The following is a 15,551-nucleotide window of genomic DNA, read 5'->3' as shown; positions in this document are numbered from 1 at the left end:
ACAAGGAAAGAATCTGTGTTCTTCCTGTAGTTTTTTATAATTGGATATGACTTGTAATTTGCTGAGCATTCTTAGATTATTTACGGAAGTCTGTCCAATTTTTCCAACTAGATTTCAAGTGAGTGGAAGCTGAGGGATGTCTTCTGTTTCCTTTGTTCGCTGACCTTCTTGCAGCAAATAAGGTCCCAGGGGGCCTTGATGAGCATCATCTGAATGACCAGGATTCTTCTGGAGCAACTGGCCTCACGACTTCGGAAGGTTGCTTATCAGGGTGGGCTTCTATGCCCACTACTTTTTTTTTTTAATCTTTCCAGTTTAATATAAACAAGAAGAATGTTTCCTAAAAGAACCTTGTTTTAGAAGAACAAAGATTTTCAAGAGAAGACCATGTATAAATACTAACCTTTTACTGATATGATAGTCTTAATCAAGTATTTTTAAAGTTTTTTTCTTCTCTTTCTTTCTTTCTTTCTTTCGAGTATAGCTGACACACAATGTCACATTAGTTTCAGGTGTACAACATAGTGATCCATATGTTATGCTGTGCCCACCACAAGTGTAGTGACCATCTGTCACAGTACAATGATGCCTACTGCTTTTAATTTAGGGGAGTGGCATGGTATAGCAAAAGGGGAGTGGGAAAAGCACAGTGTTGGCCATCATTAAATCAGGTTTCTTGCACTTAACACTTCTGTAATCTCATCAGGTAGCAACTTCTCAGAGCCTGGTTTCCTTGTGTGAAGAATGCAAATCACAATTTATCCCGGGGTGGTTCTGAAGTTCAAATAAAGTGATATAGGTAAAAAGGCTTTTCAAATTGAAATCACTACGCAAATAAAAGTAAAGCATTATTATTATCTTCGGCATGCATTTGCATAAATTACATCTTCTCTAGGCCTCCGTGAAATGGGGATAATAATAGTTATTACCTCCTGCCAGGATTACAGCAATGCCCTCCTAACTGGTCTTCCTATTTCTATTTTTGCACTCTTAAAAGACATTCTTCACAAGGCAGCTGGGCAATCTTTTTAATATGCAAATTAGGCCATGTGCCTCTCCCACTTCAAATCCTCCAATGGCTTTATATTGCACTTAAAATAAAATCTGAATTCCATATCAGAGTCTACAAGGCCCTGCACCATCTGCCCCGTGCCTACCGTTCTGACCTTGGCTCATTCCCCTCCACCACGAACTCCCTGCCCTCTAGTCACACAGCCTTCTCTAGGTTCCTCCAAGATCTTCGCAGTCCCAGGACATTTGCACTTGCTATCCCCTGACGTGGCTTAAGGTTCTGGTCTCTGTATGCCAGCTCCTGGAAGAGGCCTTCTCTGACCACTCTTCCTGAAGTGGTCTTCAACTCATTATTTACATTACCCAATTTTAACGTACTGATAGTGCTAATTATTTTCTGAAATGATACTGTTTAATGTTTACTTTCTTGTTTGTTATCTGTCTTCTGCCACTAAAATGCAAGTGCCCCCATGAAAGCAGGGCCCTTGACTATTTTGTCAAGCATAGCACCTGACACAGTTGACCCTCAATAAATAGTTGTTGGTGAACAAGTGAGTAAGTGATCAAAAACTTCACAGTCCCCTCTACCCGCCCCCACCACGGTATAGAAAGTTCACATCTGCATATTGCTCCGTGGAGAAAAGCCCTGTGGGAGAAGGGAGTGTGGTGATGATTGCATGAGATAGCATTATCTGAACCAGATGTGAGAGCTTTGGGCCTAAAAGCCACCCCCGCGCTCTGTGGCAGGACTGCTCTCATTGGCCGAGATCACCCTTATCAGTCAGCATAACATCAAGCAGATGTTTTTCAGTAACACCGGAGCCTTCCCGGGTCCTTGGTTGCAATGGCTAATTTTCCAACGGCTTATGAGTGAACACGAAGCTGACTTAATGTTCTGGCTTCTGCTCAAGGCCAGAACTTCTTGCCCTTGTTCTAGCACTGTGTACTCCTCACAGTAATTCCTCCATAGACTTTTCCATGTCCTTTTACAATGAGGACAGGGCCATTCTCCTCAGAGAGGACTTTGCTAGGACAAGCAGAAAACGGGTCAGGAAGTGAAGCAAATGCCTGTGGAGGGAGCAGGAGACGTGGATCCTCACACCCACGTGTAACCTCTTATACCCATTAGCCTACCAAGCTCAGCTGCTATAACAAAGGGGTCCAAAATCACATGGCCCGGAGCATGGGTAATGCTGCTTATCCAGGGAACTGGTTCCCTTCTACAAAACCCGAGGGTATTGTCCTTGGTCTCATGAAGCAGGGCGAAATGCAAGCATGTCCTTTTAAGGACATAACTCAGAAATTGCTTTCCATCTCTTCTGCTCTCATCCCTTTTGCCCGAACTTTATCACCAGGCCGTAGGTCATTGCAAGGAAGGCTGAGAAAGGTCATCTCTATACAGAGAGCTATGAGCCCTGCCCCTCAGAGGACTCTGTTATCAAGAGAGGGAGGGCATGACTATCGAAGGTCAATTACAGTCCCTACCACACTCGACTCAGACAGTAGCTGACCGGCACTACACCCCCAAACTTTGAAGTCCCTGGAGCTGTTTTCAAACATACAGAGGAGACTTTCACAATGCAATCAAGAAAGCAAAGAAAAAGATGGGGGTGGTTTTTAGAAAACTCAGAGATAGTCAAGGTTTTTTGGTTAAACTTCTCCAAAATAGAGAATACTTTTAAATATATTTTTTTCCTACCATGACAGCTTTATTTCTCACTGCAATCCAGCACATTCACAGGATCACAACCTTTTAAAATTTTATCCTTTTTGGACTGAATTCTTACATTTTGGATTTTAGTCCTGAGGCAGGTCTTTTTTTAAGATGGAAAGTTTGAACAAGCTCCATTTGGCAGTTTCTAGAGCAGAGAAGTAAAAATCTCTCTTACGTAACATATTTTGGGATTTCTTTGGTTAACTCAGGAGTCGCTGCCTTGTTATGAATGTTTGAGGCACAAGGATGGGCGTGAGAGTTTGTGGCTCGTGTTATGCAAACCATCCCTACTAAGAATTCCTGAACAAAAGCCTCATCATTCTAAGAAACAACTGGGCATCATTTCAAACAGTATGCCTTGCTCTTTCATTTAACATATGGGAGAGTGACACAGAATGGAACATCTATCTGCCTGACATGCCATGTGCAAAGCTGCTGCTGGCCCACGGGCTAGTATGTAAACAGCAGCTTGCTCTTGGGTTTTTTGCCCTGTCCTTTTTGGGGCCTCAGTTTCTGACTCTGTGCAATAAGGTTAGTAGTAACTGGTCTGCATCTCATAAACTTCAGCTGCTTTTGTGATCTGGCAGAGCTCATTCTTCTCCTTCATAAGATTGACAAGGGTCATACGTCACTGGGAGTTGTTGGGGATCCCCAGAGTTCTGTGGAGGTCCCTCGGTTCTCTCTGGTTAGTTGGGGGAGGAAGGGAGCTCAAGCTTCACCTGAAACAGCTTGACTTGTATCTTTAAGATCATTTCCAATTCTGACATTACGAGAGTCGGAAGGGTCAGGGAAACGGGCCTAGAAGATGACGTCTGTCAACAGCTGTGAAGTTCTCAAGGTAAGCAGGGAAAGTAATGGGCTATGGATGAAGGCTGTGGGTGATGTATGGATGAGAAGGTGGCGTCCTGCAAGGAGCTGAGGGAGAGCAAACCATGCAGGGTGGCCCTCAGGGCACATATGAAAAGACAGACCTGGAATTAGAAGCTGGTCTTCTATGAGCCAGATGATCCCTGATGAGCAGCTAACCCCCTGAATCTTGATTTCGAGTTAAAGTCAGGAGGCAGAGACAGGGTACTAGATAAGTCTGCCATTCCCTATGCATAGTTCTGAAATCCCCAAAACCAAGCAAATATTTTCCCATTTAGCACAAAGTCATTTGGTGGCAAAATCTGACCTGAACAAATCGAGGTCATATATATATATTCTTTCTTTCTCCCTCTTAATGCAAATATACACTATATCGAGATAATCTATCTCCATATGCTGTTCTGTTCCGTTTCAGAAATGTTACTGTGTTTGATTATGGGTGCTCTCTCAGACCTCTAGGTGTGTCAGATGACATGTGGTTTATGCATGCAGATTCTTTCCAAAATGAGGAATTCTGAAGTCCAAACACATCTGTCCCCAGTAGCTTGGATGAGGGACTACGTGTCTTGGACACTTCCTGCTCTGCCCTTTAGGCCTCTGTGAGGATCATCTAAGCCCCCAGCCAGGAGTGCAGTTCGTGAATTGTGACAGGTCACCAGTACAAAGGGCAGCCTTCCCCAGGCCTACCGTGGTCACTGTGTTGGTCTGCTGGGGCTGCCATCACCAAGTGCCACAGACTGGATGGCGTGAATAACAGGATTTTCTTTCCCCACAGTGGAAGTCCACGATGAAGGTGTCAGCAGGATCGGTTCCTTCTGAGGCCTCTCTTTGCCGTGCAGGTGGCCACCTTCTCCCCGCGTCCTCCCATGGTCTTCCCTCTGTGTGTGTCTTTGTCCTGTTTTTCTCTTTTTATAAGGACCAAGTCAGATCAGGGCCCATCCTAATGAGCCTGTTTAACTTTAATCACCTTTTTAAAGGCCCTAGCTTCAAATATGGTCACATTCTGAGCTACTAGGGGTTAAGACCGACCTATGAATTTGGGGGCTGGGGGACACAACTCAGCCCATACTAGTCACCATTCGGGTCACTTAGCAGCTAGCGCACACCTGGCTTTGTGTCTATATCTGTGCCTTTCCACATTTTATACATAAAAACACACCTGAATCCAAAGACTGAATTACAATCGGAGACGGGTAGGTCCGAGTTGCCTTTCCTGCGTTTCCTCATCCTGCTTGTCTGATTGACCTACAGGCGAGCCTTTGCACGCTTGCAGGGGCTCATCAGAAGAACTGATTCCCACTGAGAGAAGTTCTAATAAATAATTAGAAGCACATCTGTTGACTCTGTGAAACTTTAGCCTGGGCCCCCTGCCAGGCTGGTGTGAAACTGGAGGCCAATAATCCGACACCCACATGGTGTTTCCCTTTGTCCGTCCTGCCTCGGGTCGGGGGGGGGAGCAAGGGAAGGAGGAGAGCACCGTCCCTGTTGTCCGGCAGCCAGTCGGAGGCCACGTACCCCTTCCAGCACCTTCAGTGAAGGCCCAGCTGGGGAGGGGCCGGCCAAAAGGAAGGTGGTGTCACTCCCTGGACAGACCATCCATCTCCATTTATTGTCTCCTGTTTCTGACGGGGCCACACTGGGGGCTCACCAGCAGGGACAGGCCTCGAAGGGTTTCTGTAATAAATAAGACAAGAAGAGGAGTCTGTCAGCCAACAAATATTTATTGACCTCCTGTGGCCACAGGGCCCTGGGCCATACTCCGGAGGAGACACTCTGGCTGCCCCCATTGTTAACCGTGACAAACACCAAGAGGGGGGAGGCCGTTGGGGTCCTTTCCTCACCTCCAGCAAGGCAACAGCACCTCCGCTGGTGGCTCCTTTCTTGGGCCTTCCTAAGGCTTCAGCTGTGCTGGGGCAAAACCTGAACTAATGGGTCACTTTTAACGTGTGTCTTGGAGCCTGGCACAGACCCTGGTTTGCCATAGCTATGCAAGAAATGAGTCAGTGCCCGTCAGCTGATGGACGCTCTCTCTGCCTCTAAACCAGCCTTCGAGCCAGCAGATATTTCAGATGATATACCCTCTCTTGGGGCTTTGTGCTTATGAACAACATCAGAACACCATGCTGGTAGGACTATGGCCAGAACTTTTCATGAAATCTCAGGCATCAGCAGGAGGAATATTCTTCCTGGTCAGCATTTTGCAGGCCGTAAAACAATATCATATAATCATGCAAAGAAAGCTCTCATACACACACACACACACACACACACACACACACATACACACATATATATATATATATGATTTTCTTCCTAAGGTGTGGACCTCAGTTTTGCATTAAGGGAAGAAAGGATCAGTCAGCCCTGAGATAATTGTGCATCCTCAGCGGCTTTCAGTGTGGCTGAATGAGATAAGGAAGGCCTGGGGGAGAACGGCAGCCTTCCCCTCACCTCTGCGATCCCCCGGGCAGCATGACGGCTTCTGGTTCCACAAGTAATGCACTCTCAAGACAAAAGAAAATACTATGGGAACAGACAGCTGGCTATTCTGGGCTGTTCTGTGTTCTCACCCCACCACCCTGGGAAAGCCTGTGGTCCTCGTCCCCTGGCCCAGGTCAGCACAGGGATTCTGATATGCGTTGTGCGGACGGGGCAGGAAGTGTGCACGAGGGACACGTGCAGGAGGCTCTTGTCCAGACATGCGTATCTGCTTGATTCAGCTCCTCTTTCCAGTGAATCAAGACACAGTGTGAGCCAAGTTCTTAAGACTCAAAGGCACATGCCAGTGTATTTTCATGTTCTCTTCCTGTTTCAGCTTCCTGTATTCCCTTTGACCTTAGGGTGGGGAATCCTAAGAGCCTTGCCACCCATCCTCCGCACTGGCCATTGGCGCCATCTTTTACTTTCCAAATGCTCCCCAAGCATGGTGCATATACCAAGGGAATAAATTGAATTATTCTGAGTGTATGTGTGTGTGTGTGTGTGTGTGAGAGAGAGAGAGAGAGAGAGAGAGACAGGGACAGAGACACAGAAAGACAGAGAGATTCATACATTACCTCATTTTATCGTCACACAAGCTTGTCAGGTAAGTATTCTTATTCCCATTCTACCCACGAGAATTATAGGACTTCTAACTTGCTCAAGATCATGCAGCAGATAGTCAGTGTACTGACCCAATCGGCCAACAGCAGGCATGTCCACTCAGAAACCCACCCATTCCCATTTATGCAGTGAAGTATTCTCCTCTTCCCTGCCTCAGTGAGCAGAAGATGGGGTTTGAAAAGAAAGAAGAATAGCTTTGCCTTCCAAGAGTTTGGAACCAGGGATGGAAAAATCATGGCAGGTTTCAAGCCCTCATCCCAGGGGCCCGGAGGCAGGAGACGGTGGAGCCGAGCATCCGTGAAGCAGCCCCATCCCATGTTGTTGAGGCTCCTCTGGTTTCCTGGGTGCTGGGTGTCCGGACGGTACAGTCTCCAGACCCCAGCTCCCAGGCAGCACAGCTACTCTCTCCACTTCATGTTGCTTTGTTGACTGGGATATACCCTGGCTTCTCTTTGTCTGCAGGGACTCCCTTGTCCTGGGGAGTATCACCACTGTCAGCTTCCCTGGGGGGACACTGGCTCTTCTCCCTGGTTTCCAAAGAGCAAGAATCAGCCCTATAGGTGGGAGGCATATGTGGCAGGATAAGAGGGAGACTCATGGGTGGAACACAGACCCCATACCGGACAATTAGGCTTAAAGTGGGACTCCACAGTGGCCCAGTGGCATGACCTTGGGCAGATTGCTGAACTCACAAAGCTTCCATGTCCACATCTACAAGATGGGGATTTAGAATCTATTCTGTAAGGTTGTCTTAGGACTAAATGAGAACATACATGTGAAACAATCAGTGAGGTTCCAGCCCTTTGAATGGCCAGTGTGTCCCTTGTGACATACCACCAAGCAGCCACTCAGGGATGCTTCTCATGACCCATTGTCCTACACAGGCCCTACCATCCTGCCTTGCTTTAGCTCAAAGTCCAGTAATAAACACTAAATCAGGAACCACACCTTCAGGTTCTGATGCCAGTGAGCCCTTCCTAGTTTCCTGAGCTTTGGCCAAGCCACAGATCTCACCTGCAGAATTATGACCAGCTCTTCCTACCTCAACTGAGATCATATGTGCAAAAATACTTAACTGTAAAACCATGGTCAAGTATAATGTCATAAGACTATCATTAGCTCTTAATGCTATCTCCCTGGCCTAACTCAAAAGTTGGGGGAAGTGTAAAAATGCAAATAAATTATGAATTTCCCCAAAGGCATCATTCAGTTAAGAAATAAAGGGTAGACATGTCACCTGTCCTCAGGAGCTTAAAACCTCCGTAAGGAAATTAGACTCAAACAGAGGAAGAATTTCTAAGAATACCTGAGAAGTGCCTAGGTGGAGACAGCTGGCTACTACACACCCAGAAGAGAAAAGGACATTTAGAACCAAAGTGGTCAGCATCTACCTGAAAGGGGGCATTTGAAAGAGACCTCAAAGAGTGGGACATCAGGGCCCAGAGTCCCCACTTCTTCAAACTCTTACTTCTTATATACCAATAAATTTTACATTTTTAACAGGGATGGATTCCATTTTAAAATAAACTCTTATGCAAAAGCCCAAAATATAAAACCAAAGTTGATGTTTTATGGGCACAGATTTATGCTACGTCAAATTTATTACATTTATTAATTACAGATTCAATCAATAATCATTAGAAACATTTTCTTCAACAAAAAGTTCAGAAATACTAAAGAAAGAAAAAAGTTCAGAAATACTAATAACAGTCCTACCAACTGATTTATTTCTATCTATTGTTTTTAGTTTCAGAATGTTGAGAAAAGTGTGGCTTGCTCAGATAAGTAGTTGAGGATGCTAACGATTTTTAAATAATTTACTCTGTAGCTTCAGGATGTTCTTTCACCAAATTCACTGAGATTGGAGGTTGGCAGAATTTTTTGTAAAAGCTGAGTAGAAAACATTTTAGGATTTGTAAGCCATATGATCTCTGTTACAGCTACTTTGCTCTGTATTTCAAAAGCAACTGCCGGCCATGTGTAAATAAATAAGCCTCTCCGTGTTCCAATAAAACTTTATTTATGGACGATGAAATTTTCATTTCATGTAATTTTCACATGTCACAAAACAGTATTCTTTTTTTGATTCTTTTTCAATCAGTTAAAAAAGGAAAAAACCCTCTTAGCTGATTGGGCCACACAAAATAGGTGGTGAGTTGGAATTTGCCTGCTCTTTGCTGAGCACTGATATATAGACACTCAAGAGAACAATAGTAGAACATTTTTGTTCCAAAGCTGAATCACCAACCAAAAAAAGTTCTAACTGATTGTTTCACATCATTAATTAGTAAATATGCTATTTGAAGGAAATCAAAGAATGTTTTTCCATGTCTTACAAAAATATTTTTCTAATACATCCTTGAAGCATTTTGAATGTTAAACCATGCCATTTAGAAAGCAAAATCTTAGATAACCCAATACACATCTCTGGAAAATATTTAAGTGAAGTTTTAAAACAGTCCAATTTATTTAATTTTGTAGATCAAGTTCAGACTTTTCTTTGTTTTCTCATTGCCAACAATTTCTCGGCAGTTGCAATCATCGTAATGTTGTAATTCTCATGGCCTGAATTGAATTTGTTCCGTTCATTAAAAATATCAGCAAAACATGGAAACTAGAGTAACCATGTTATATCTGGCAGTATTTTGCTGGGTAGAGTTTTTCCATCAGTTAAAAAGAAAAAAAAGCACATTTAATGCATATATGTATATGTATATACACAAAATACTTTTACGTGTATATGCATATGTATACACACATATACACACATAATATATACGTGATTTTGTGTCTCATTTAAATATTCAGTATTACATCTTCTCTAGAGATAGACTTCAGACTTCATTAAGAAAAGGCAAGTTCAGGGGCGCCTGGGTGGCTCAGTCGTTAAGTGTCTGCCTTCGGCTCAGGTCATGATCCCAGGCTCCTGGGATCGAGCCCCGCATCCAGCTTCCTGCTCTGCGGGAAGCCTGCTTCTCTCTCTCCCACTCTCTCTGCATGCGTTCCCTCTCTCGCTGTGTCTCCTCTCTCTGTCAAATGAATAAATAAAATCTTAAAAAAAAAAAGAAAGAAAAGGCAAGTTCTTATATACCATTACAAATAACTGTTAGTAAACTGACAATTTCTATATCATCATTCAATACCAGTTTGAAAGATCCTAGCAGAGTGCTTTTCTATGCAACTTATTTATCTATGTAATAACCTATTTCACCAAATCAAAGGTACATATGTAAGCTAACACCATGATCTTGAGCACCACTAAGAAAGGAAAAACACTGCCAAAGACACAATGCTTTTTTATCTCCTATCATGTAATTTCATAATTTCATAGACGTATTCTTTTTAACTTACTCATATTTTTAAAAATCACATAACATTCTTTCATAAAACAAAAAATATAAGTGGAATAAAACTGGTGAAGCTGTTTATGAAACTTCACAAACTTAGACCGATCCCTGTGTTTCTTACAGGACATCTTCCAAGCTGCCTGGGTGTGGATGACTCAGGTCCTAAAAGGATAGTCTCTCTCGTCCTCAAGACTGGGCAACACTGAGCCTTGTCGGGCAAGGGTGAGCAATGACCACCGCCACCTGGAAGCAAGCTGGCCCATGGGGATGGTAAAGTGCAAGCCCACTTCACAGATCTTGAGATGTGGAGACCACATGCCCCTGGAGCTGGGAAAGCACGAGATGGCCATGTGGTTCCTCCTCCTGAGACTCCTCCTCCTGGGACTGCCAAGCCGGGGCTACAGGTGTTGATGGTGTATTAAAAACCTACCTGAATGGAATGCTTTCTCTGTGGCTGTTGGAATGTGTCAGGTTTTACATAAGACAAACCTTGCTCACCTGTGTCAACATATTTTGCAAAAATAAGAAAATGCAGAAACCCAGAACACGGGCACTCTCACCCCTCTGATGGCACAATGCCCCTGATCTCACACTTTTTAGTAAGCCAAGCTTCCTGGATCCGTGTCTGGGCTCTGTCACCAGATGGTGGCACGAATCGCATTTCCCAAAGCCTGCTCATTTTATACACTTTATGTCAAGTGTCCCCAAATAAGGAAAGTTTTCTTCTCACATTTTACAACTTCAATCTCTTATGTGTAATAGAGGTAACTTCTATTGCACATCCCTATATGTGTATTTCATCTTCTCATTTGTTTTTATATTTTTTCGGTAACTTTCAATTTACACTGAAATAAGACGAAAACCATATTTTTGTGTTTCTTTTTTTATTTTCAAAAGATATCTTAATTTGGCAGGAAGAGCATAAGCATACCAAGAGCATGAGAAGATCTTTGTCACAATAAGTGATGAGCCCTGCCAACAGGTTATTAGGACATCGCCCTCTGGACCCTGATTCCACCCCTCTGCCTTCCCGCCCTACAGGGTTGTCAGTGTGGGTGGCATTGGGCGAAACATTGATTGGGAGATTGCTGTGATGTCATTTTGCCATAGGCTTAGCCAATCTCTTTTTTTCATTTTTCTTTTATTTATTTATTTTTCTATTCGAGAGAGAGAGAAAGAGAGAGAATGCGTGAGTAGGGGGAGAGAACCTTCCAAGTAGACTCCCCACTGGGTATGGAGCCCAACATGGGGCTCAATCCCATGAGATCATGACCCAAGCCAAAACCAAGAGTCAGACACTCAACCGACTGAGCCACCAAGGCACCCCAAATTTTTCACCTTTTAACAAATAGTCAAGTTTCAGTTTTTCCACTTTGCCAAAAACAAAAGCATTTATAAATGTAGAAGTAAAACAAAAAGCATACAAAACTCACAATAACCACAAAAACCACAGTCATGCCTTGACAGGACCACGTGCCAAGCAGACACATACTACAACCACAGTAACAGTTCACAGCAATCACAGCCAGTGCTCACTGACCCTTCCCACGGGCCGGCATGGCTCGAAGTCTTTGCATGAGCTTACTCATTCAGCCCTCACAACTGTGTACCTGGTAGGCATGATTCGTGTCCATTCCACAGGTGAAGACACTGAGGCAGGAGAGAAGAAGCAAGGTTTCACATAAAGGGGATGAAAGCACAGGGACCCACCTAGTGACCTGGACTTGGAGTCACAGCTTCTCTTGTCCAGGGCTCCACCTTGACGTGTGGCCCCAGACAGAACTACAGGCTTCCTCACCATCGGCTCATGTATAATGAGCCTAAATAAAGGCACAGAGGAGGAGAGAGCTTTATTGTGAAGTTGTCACAGAGCTAGTCTGATAAATATGTACATGTTTGTATAAGCCTGCCTGGGTGTGTGCTACTTTTCATACTTTCATAATTAAAATACATATTATATATGTGTGTGTGTGTGTGTGTGTGTGCATACATGTACACCTGTGTGTCTATTTATCTGGAGCCATACATCTAAAGTTTTCTAAAGTCAACATTTATAAAACCTGTTTGATGGATACATGAATGTTTACTGTATTATTCTTTGTACTTTCCTGTCTGGTTGAAATATATTTTTAAAATATTTTCTAAAAAAGAAAAAAATGCAAATCGAATATTTGCAGGACCTCTGAAACTCTGCAAGAGCTGAGGTCACCCCCCCCCCCCCCGCCCCCAGGAGCCAGAGATCCAGATTCGGAGAACAAACTGGACTGCATGGAGGCCCCTTTCCCCGGGCACCTCCCCACATCACTCCCCGGGGAGCTTCTCCACCTCAGGCCCCATCTCCCAAAAGGCTCTGCGCACTGCCTCTTTCCTCCTTCCCTCCTGGCCATGGTCCTCCCGTGTACTGTGTTTATTTACTCTCCACTGTGCGCTCCTCTGTGACAGGCCTCTGGGAGTCCACGTCCCGCCTGACAGCAGTCACCTGTGACATCCATGCTCAGGGAAGAAACCAGTGCCGTTGAGCCGGTGCTCAGGCGGAGGGGGGCTGGCAGGAGGAGGGCAGGACTTTGGGACCCCCACCAATGAAGGACAGTGCCTCAGTAGGGCAGGGATCAGGCCGTTGAGGTGCTTAGAAAGCATAACAAGGAAGCTTGTCACTTGAAGGACAAATAGTGTCCTGGGGGTGAATACATGCATGCCAAGAAGACACAAGTCACCAAGGACAAGTTTATGAAAGTGAGTGTGGCCAAACGATTCTCAAGGCCCTGGGAGAGTAGGCACAGCGTGACCAGGGTGGTCTGAGTGTGGTGGAGGTCAGGGAGAGAGTGGCTTTGGATGCCAGTTGAGGAATGGTCTGTTCTAGATCGTTCAGACTATAATACCTAGTATTTGAAAAGCACAAAGCCTCTCCACGTGACCTTATTTAATCCTGGCATCTGACCCTGTGGGGAAAGTCACTGCTCCCACTTTACAGACGAGTGTACTGAGGTCTAGAGAAGCTAATAGACCTGATCAAATTCACATAGATAGGATGTAGATAAATCTGAATGGAAGATATATATCTTAACTCCAAGACCACTAGAGAAACATTCCTTCTCTTCTCGGTCTCAAATAACATTTTATGGGACGAAGTCCTACAGCCCATCCCCTTCTCCCCGGAAGAGGGAATTCACTTTTGGACTTGGGTTGGGCAAAGGATCGATTCAACACAGTGACAAACTGTGCCTCCGGAACCGGGGACATTCTCAAATCAGAGACAGGGCTAGCTCTGGCTTTTGGACAGCTGGGAATGCCAGCCAGGTCCCCATTCAGGGCTGAGGCTATAATTACGGCAAGTGTGGCGAGTTATGGTTTATGCACTCTGATGAAAGCCTACAGGCCCCCCAGGGAGGCTGTCAGGCCAAAGGTAGGTGTGAGCTAGGACAGAGCATTTGCACCCCTCACAGGCCCCTCAGCCCTCTCCAACCGTCTCTGCTCCCCCAGCCTCCACCTTGGGGAACACTGGCCCCCACAGCACTCATCCTTGACGGGCAGTCAGAGCTTGTGGCTAAGCCCAACCAGTCAGTGCATTGATGAAAACAAGTACCTCCCTTGCTTTTCTTGGCCTCATGCATATTTACCATATGAATTCTGCCTCTTTGGGGGTCGCCCCTGGTCAAGAGAGATGCTGGGTATCAATACCATTTCGTTTGGAGGTAAGGAGCCCTGCACCGTGAATACACAGCCTCCACATGAGCGTGCTTGGAAGGGATCTGACTCCCGGCTGATTGCTTTGAGCTGCATCTGGACAATGTTAGGAGAATCTGGAGGACCCGCCCCCCATCGTTCCCTCCAGCCCAGGAAAGCCTTGACATTTGCACCAGGAGGAACTTAGAAAGAATGAGGCCACGTTTAAGGAGCAGCAACTGGGCCAGTTCAGGTGGGGGTCAATGGCCGCTGTCTTTTGCTTCCAGGCTAGAAGACCCTCAAGATGGCACAAGAGACTGAAGGGAGAAATGATGCCCAGAAGTGGGCCTTTTCCTTCAGCCTCTGAAGAGACAGTGTACAAAGACCCCAGGAGTGGGTCAGAGCAGATCAGTCATGCCTTGAAACTTCTGCTGCTCTTGCACTCTGCAAGCACTTTAAGAATTCTCTGGGGATGGGGGGGTGCCTAGGTGGCTCAGTCCTTAAGCGTCTGTCTTCAGCTCAGGTCATGATTCTAGGGTCCTGGGATCGAGCCCCGAATCCATCGGGCTCTCTGCTCAGCGGGGAATCTGCTTCTCCCTCCTCCTCTGCCCCTCCCCCGGCTCTTGCGCTGGCACTCTCTCTCTTTGTCTCTGTCTCTCTCTCTCTCTCAAATAAATAAATAAAATCTTAAAAAAATAAAATATAAAAAGGAAATTCTCTGTGGGACCCCAGTCAAGTGAATGCCCTTCACCTGAAAAATGGGGCAACAGAACTGGGCTCACTTCCTTCTTGCCTCGTGACCTTTGCAATGTTGTTGCATGGCTTTCTCTATTTATAAAAATGTAATTCGGGGTGTCTTCTCATTGTCTCCCTCACCTTCACTGGAGGCAAGGCATCTCCTCCTCCCCCATTTGCCTCCTCCCTCACAGACCAGAGACCTTGGGGCAGGCAGAGGTTTGGGCTTGAGAAGGTGGGTGGGAGGGAACCCACACTATGAGCTGGGAAGACTGAGAGTAGCACATCATGGATCTCTAGTCCTACAAGAGCATCAAGGCCATTTAAACACGTCTGAGGTTCCTGTTGACCAACCAATTTGCTATTGCAATTTGCTATCTCTACTTCTCACTGCCTATACCCTCCAAAACTTACCTCCCCAAATTTCAATCCTATGTGAAAAATGTACAATTTTAGAACTGTCCTCCTTTATGCCTCATGGGAGGAATATCTTCTTAGCTATCCACAAATGTGCTTCCAGTGATGAATATATTTATATGATTTGTTTGCAAATATTCCTCAATATTCAGTCCTTAGAAATCTCTCTGCACCTACCCCCGCCCTTTGGTTTCCTACCCACTTCGCTTTTGTTTTCAGACGGAGAGTTGAAAGTTTCAAGGACTTTTCCACTCTAACTCCTAAATCCCTTTTCCTGCTTATCTTAAGTAGGATTTAGATAATGTGTGGCTAAGTAGACCCAAATACTCATAGAAAAGAAAAAGGAAGAAGGGAAGAGGGAGAAAGGAGCAGGAAAGGTACGGAACAAATCTCCTGGGGGTGAAAAACCAACAGCATAAGAAAGCGGAGACCCGCCTGTGCCCACAGAGCTCTCTTCCTAGGGTGGAGGGTGCTCCCAAGTTATCTCTGAAGATTCAACCAAGCCAAGCTTCCCTTTAACAGAAATCTGAAGAGGGAGGCCTCAGCCCTTGCATTTTACAGGACCCCCCCTTTGAGGCAGGCGGGCTGCTCTTTTATCTCCGTATACTTTGCCGAGAACACGCAGTTTTTAAAAATATTTTTGAAGTCATGGTGAGTGAGTGATTGGGATTTCACCAACTAACTTCTTTTCCATA

Source organism: Zalophus californianus, chromosome 15, assembly GCF_009762305.2.
Source record: "Zalophus californianus isolate mZalCal1 chromosome 15, mZalCal1.pri.v2, whole genome shotgun sequence".
NCBI lineage: Eukaryota > Metazoa > Chordata > Mammalia > Carnivora > Otariidae > Zalophus > Zalophus californianus.
This window is presented reverse-complemented; position numbering follows the sequence as displayed.